The sequence below is a fragment of the Sus scrofa genome, chromosome 14, assembly GCF_054392235.1.
Source record: "Sus scrofa isolate SSC_HxYL_T2T_F1_AM1 chromosome 14, Sscrofa_HxYL_maternal_Yorkshire_Landrace_v2.0, whole genome shotgun sequence".
Taxonomy (NCBI): Eukaryota; Metazoa; Chordata; class Mammalia; order Artiodactyla; family Suidae; genus Sus; species Sus scrofa.
Window position 1 is genome coordinate 147770955 of NC_139396.1, and position 6605 is coordinate 147777559.

General features: G+C 42.0%; 1 protein-coding gene and 1 long non-coding RNA gene across 13 annotated transcripts in view; one reads left to right on the forward strand and one right to left on the reverse strand.

Moving 5' to 3' along the window:
* The window catches only part of ABLIM1 (actin binding LIM protein 1), a 338773-nt gene that overhangs the window by 331208 nt on the left and 960 nt on the right, over nt 1–6605 (reverse strand). The window lies entirely within an intron of this gene.
* Nucleotides 1624–4736, forward strand: LOC146397078 (uncharacterized). Its single transcript, XR_014826348.1, has 2 exons — nt 1624–4035; nt 4355–4736. It is a non-coding gene; the product is annotated as an uncharacterized LOC146397078 (long non-coding RNA).

The window sequence follows — 6605 nt, forward strand, 5'->3', positions numbered from 1 at the left end:
TGAGCAAGGCCAGGGATCGAACCTGAAACCTCAAGGTTCCTAGTCAGATTCATTAACCACTGAGCCACGACAGGAACTCCTTGAATTTTAAAAATATATTTATAACTCTGTTCACAGATACAATGTGTAAACAATTCAACCTTCTGAAAATCTTTTCCGAAATGTGTTTCTCCTACATGTGAGAAACTCATGTCAAAAACTACCTCTCAGAGTTCCTGTGTGGCTCCCTTGGTTACAAACCTGACTAGTATCCATGAGGATGCAGATTTGCTCCCTGGCCTCGCTCAGTGGGTTAAGCACCCGGCGTTGCCATGAGCTGTGGTGTAGGCTGGTGGCTGCAGCTGCAATTCAACCCCTAGCCTGGGAACCTCCATGTGCTGTGGGTGTGGCCCTAAAAAGCAAAAAACAAAAAAAAACAAAAAAAACCTACTTAATTGGAACCCATTGATTTTACATGAAACAAAGGACTTCCATGAAGTGTAGTATGTTGCTGTTTTATTTTCTAAAACACCAAAGCTTATAGTGGCTAATCTTGGCTTTCAAATATATTGTTCTTTTTCTTCAGTTTGATAAGTTGCTTCAGAGTTCTGTAACTCAAGAGAGGAAAAACGCGAGCTAATATAGGCCAGAAAAAGTCCTCCTCCCATAACACCAAATAAGAACTCTGAGTGCATGAATCTTTGCACCATCACCATAAAAGAAACTAATAAGTAGAGTGAAGGAACTAGAGGTATTAACAGGCACAGAGTTGCAGCAAGAAGCAAGAGAGAAGAAACAGGATGGAAGTCTCTCCTTTACCAGTTAGCAGATTCATGTTGGTTGAGCCTACTTGTGTTAACATGGAAGCTGAAGACATCAGCAAAAATGAGGGTAGCTCCGATTCCTAGGGTCCCAGTGCACCACAGCCCTAGGAAAGAGCCACTGTCCAGCACAGGGCTTAGCTGCTATGCTATAAGCCGATGGCAGCCCTCACCACCTCTCTGCCTTCAGCCAATACTGCTCAGGGTTCAGCTTGGTCTACAAGCAGAACTCCTCCTTTCAGAGCTCAGACATCTGAGGCCAATCGTGTCCAACTACCTCCCGCATTCCTGCAGTCTGCATGGAAAGGACAGGGAGCCCCCAGCCTCGTTCATTTCCTCTCCCCCCTCATCCCTTCTGCCCTGTGCTTCTCCCTTCCTGCTACACATTTCTCTCCCACCCACCACTGACAACCTTCCACTGCGCTCCCTGGAACCACACTTGCCTGTTCAATGAAAATCCCTACGTCCTTGGTCTTTCCGCCAGGTGCCCACTGCTCCTCCTCACTCAGCAGAGATCTGGCCCCCATCTGCCTGGCAAACCTGCATCCCCCATCTACATGCTTTCCAGATCCACACACACATACAACTGTTTCTTCCACGCCCAAGCCTCCCTGGAAAGCCTTTCCCTCCACCCCATCCTTTTTCATTTGGCTAAATCCAACTCGTTCTCCAAGAAAATATCCCTGCCTTCTTCCAGAAGCCTCACCTGATCCCATGGTCCTCACCTCCTTGGTTATGTTCGGCACCACCCCTTTGTCTTAAAACTCTCAAGCCCACATTCTCCCTCTCTTCCTCTCTGTATTCAGCATCTCCTTTTATAAAGAGTATTTATGGGAGTTCCCATCGTGGCTCGGTGGTCAACGAATCCGACTAGGAACCATGAAGTTGCGGGTTCGATCCCTGGCCTTGCTCAGTGGGTTGGGGATCTGGCATCGCCGTGAGCTGTGGCATAGGTTGCAGACATGGCTCGGATCCCGCATTGCTGTGGCTGTGGTGTAGGCCAGCGGCTACAGCTCAGATTCGACCCCTAGCCTGGGAACCTCCGTATGCCAAGGAAGCGGCCCAAGAAATGGCAAAAAAGACAAAAAAAAAAAAAAAAAAAAAAAAGAGTATTTATGTATTTGTCTCCCCCACAGAACTGTGAGTTCCTTGAGGATATAGGTTGTGTCCTAGTCACTGACTGCTGGCATGGAACAGGTGTTCAATAAATGTTTGTTGAATTAATGAATAAAAATCTCTATCCCTGACTTGAATAAATGAAATAAATATGTGGGGATGAAGTGGACATTTTTCCTTTGTTCAGTTTTTCTTTCAGTCTTTTAAAGCTATATCCACTTGCTAGCAAGCAACACAAAGATATTTTCAAAGAAAAGCCAACTCTCTCCCCTCCCTAACCTTGACTTTAACTGTTTTACCCTTGACTTTTTTTTTTACCCTTGACTTTTCTTAACCACTATTAAATGCTGGGTGTGTACTGTTCTTTGATTTTCTCTATGCTCCTGGCACACACGCACATATGCACAATGAAAGCCTTGTCTCAGTTTATAGAACTGGGATCCTATATTACATATATTTTATCATAAAACTTGCTCTTTTCACTTAATAATGTATTGTGGCCATCATTCCAGACCAACACCTAAGACCTAACTCAGTCTTTCTAACAGGTGCATAGCAGCCTATAGAATAGCTGTACCGTATTGCTCATTTCTCCAATGGGAGAACATTCCCATTGCTCTTAGTTTTATGGAAATTCTGAAAAGCAAAGATAGCAAGACTGAGCTAACATTTTTAGAACATACATACTTTGAGTTAATTCTCTGCCAGCACAGTGGACTCTATCCTTACACCCCTGGGTCTATTTTTTTCAAGCCTCGAGCTTCCTAAAACGTAATAGGCTCATGAGTGTTCTCTTCTGTGTAGAGTGCCTATCATCTGCCACGTGTCTTATACCAAACAGGCATTTAATATTTATTGAACTGAACCAAAAGCTAACTAGATGGAAATTTCTGGGAAGGAGACATACTCGGTATGCACTGTTTGCCATGCTTGATTCTGAGGATTTCCTCAGAAGAGAATACAAATAGAAAATGTTCATTTTAACTTAATATACTTCTGTTTGGATTTTAATATACTTTACAATTTAAATATTTAATAGAGCCATTAAAACATGAAGATATTTTCATAATATTAATACGTTGATAATAAATTTCAACACATTATTTTTATAACTCAAGAATAGCTTTTTTCAAAACTCGATGGATGGTACAGAACTCTGAATTACAAGCAACAAACTCTGATTCAGTAACTGCCGAGTCTGCCTGTATATAAGAATCAACGGAAGCTTATTTAAAAACTCAGATTCCCAGGCCTTTCCCTGACTAGCCAGAGTCAGTAAATCTGAAGCAGAACTCTCGTATCAGCATGTTTAATAAATACGACAGATGATTCTTTGACCCTGCTCGAATCTAATGATCCTCAGAATTACCTGGGGAGCTTTTCACATAGTATATAGATGTTTGGGCTCTACCTTTAGAATTTATGATCCATTAGACCTGGAATGAGGCCTGAGAGTCTACATTTTTAAAAAGTTATCAAGACGATTCTTCCCAGATTTGGAAAGGTTATTCTAGGTGTTATAATTTCCTCCACTTTGTCAACTCAAAAATCAAGGCATGATGGCTCCATTTTGATCTCTAGCAGTAAAAATACAACACCAAATTAAAATTCTTTGATGAGACTATTCTAAAAGACCACAATGTGGGAAATGTCTTAACTTACCATGGAATTTAAGAATCACTTTAATTGTTAGTTTGAATAATGAATTAAATTTTAGTACTCTATATCTTTTTTTTTTTTGTCTTTTGTCTTTTGTCCTTTTTTAGGGCTACACTTGCGGCATATGGAAGTCCCTAGGCTGGGGGTCGAACTGGAGCTACAGCTGCCGGCCACAGCCACAGCCACAGCCACAGCAATGCCAAATCCTTAATCCACTGAGCCAGGCCAGGGATTGAACCCGCATCCTCATGAATACTAGTCGGGTTCGTTAACCACTAAGCCCATGACGGGAACTCCAGTATTCTGTATCTTAAAGACATTAACTCAAAAATATTTTTCTAAGCACTATTAATAAAAGTACTTTTATGAGGCTCCATTGACTTCAATGTTTTCAATTTTTAAAAAATATTTCTATCCTATCCCTGCTATAACCTACAAGTCTAGATATTAGAAATAAGCAGTGATCACTTTTTATTTTTTTTTATTTTTTATTTTTTTTTTGGTCTTTTTGTCTTTTTTTTGTTGTTGTTGTTGTTGCTATTTCTTGGGCCGCTCCTGCGGCATATGGAGGTCCCCGGGCTAGGGGTCGAATCAGAGCTGTAGCCACCGGCCTACGCCAGAGCCACAGCAACGCAGGATCCGAGCCGCGTCTGCAACCTACATCACAGCTCATGGCAACGCCGGATCGTTAACCCACTGAGCAAGGCCAGGGACCGAACCCGCAACCTCATGGTTCCTAGTCGGAATCGTTAACCACTGCGCCACGACGGGAACTCCAGTGATCACTTTTTAAATTAATGAGACTCATCTGTCCAATATCTAGACACCTTCCTAATGATAAGTTTGGTATTTAAGCAGACACATTAACTTTCTGACCCTAAAGGTTTATCTCTACTGTCAGGAATAGAGATGAGAGCAGGTATTCCATTAGAAAAGCATAGTGGAGGATTTCCCGTCGTGGCGCAATGGTTAACGAATCCAACTAGGAATCATAATGTTGCGGGTTCGATCCCTGGCCTTGCTCAGTAGGTTAATGATCCGGCGTTGCCATGGGCTGTGGTGTAGGTCGCAGACGCAGTTCGGATCCCACGTTGCTGTGGCTCTGGTGTAGGCTGGCAGCTACAGCTCCGATTAGACCCCTAGCCTGGGAACCTCCATATGCCGCAGGAGCGGCCCAAGAAAGAGCAAAAAAACAAAAAAACAAAAAAAAAAAAAAAAAAAAAAAAAAAAGAGAAGAAAAGCATAGAGCTCAGTTCTGAAAACATCTTTCATAAAAAAATAAATGGCAAACAGACATTTTTCAACATGAGCTGAATTCAAGTAGCTATTATACTAGGCACTCTACTAATCATTTAGAATTTTTTTTTTGCGCAAATTCATAAAAATGAAAGTACTTCATAAAAACAGAAGGAAAAACCCAGTCACTGGTAATTTCTAGGAAGTCCTGGTCCTGAAAGTGTAAGAGGAGGAACTAGAGTGGGGATATCAGAGGAATAACAACACCAAGGACCAATGGCCAGGTTACCCTCACCTGACCATTACCAAATGTCCACGAAGGCATTCCGAAATGTCCTGGGAATTCCAAATTACCTCCTAAGGCCATTTCCTTTCAATCTCAAGAATAGGGCCTTTTCTCTCTCAGTAACTCAATGACCATGATGTTTACTATAATATTCCAAGGATGAGTAATAGAGGGGCAGTAGAACAAAACGGACGTGATGAAAAGTCACACAGACCTGGCTAAAAATCAGGATCTGCCATCTACCCACTGCTGGAGCTCAGACCAGTTGCTGGATTGGGGAGGTAAAAACAGTATCTACTTGATTCAGTTACTGTGAGGCTTAATTGATAGAACACATGTCAAGTGCTAGACACATAATAACTGATATTTATCACATTTTTTCCTCTCTCTGACATAATAGTCAGACTCTAAACTGTTAAATGCAAGATTACCAACATGAATTTCAAGGTGAAACAAGACAGATTAAGTGAAATGTCCATGTCTGACTCCAGATCATCCTGCTCGAAGTCAGGTTCAAGAAGAAATATTCAAGAACCAAGTCCCAATTCAGTGCTCTAGCCTCTGAATCAATGGGGTCATCTTCATTTCGTATCCTTAGATAAACCACAGGGACCTTGTAAGAGAAGGGGCCAGAGGCAAGGTGAAACTGGGGGGTTATGTAATGAACTTGATGCCTCCTAGGACAGACCAAGGTTCCCAGGAGCTACTTGGCTCCTACAAAGTGCAAGGATCTGTGTACTAAGAGGTTTGGGTGGCACAAAGCCACATCAGAAGTGGACTCTGACCACAGAGAGTTTTACAACCTATGAGAACTGGTCCCCACGTGTTCTTTGTACTTAGGACAGAGGTCAGGACCAAAAGCCTGTCTTAGAACACAGTTCAGAGATTATGCAGTTGAGATCACATGGAAGATCCCATACAAACATCCAGTTCCCTGTAATCATATCTGTTCCACCCTCTTTTTTCTTTTCTCTAATACATAGAAATCATTAGGCTTCATCAGGCAGGTAGTGTCTCAGGGCCCCATATCACCCCAGGTGAGATCTATGATGTAAATTTCCCTCACTGCGACTCCCCAGCATCACCCCATTTCCAGGCACAGAACCAACCAACCACATTGCCAGACCAACAAAGACCAGTTTTTTAAAAAAGGAGTTTAAACAATCGATAGAATTTACTTTATTCCTTACATGCCCCAGAATGAACCCTGAAAGGCAACACTTAATTATCCGATACCTATGAAATTCTTACACTCCTCTCAGAAAGCAAGGTTAACCCTTTGGGGTGAAAAAAAAATTACTCCTCAACTCCTCTTAAAGCTTCAGGGTATCAAAAGGGGTGATACTTATTGCTTTGCAAATGTACTTTCTAAAAATAATCAATATTTTCCTTAAAGGCTTATGGCAGAGAAACCAAGTCACTTTGCCTTAATTGCTGGCAAGCTGCACAATGACTTGATCTCTTTAATATTTCACTCATAGTAGCAGCCACTGAGCTATGACTAACCC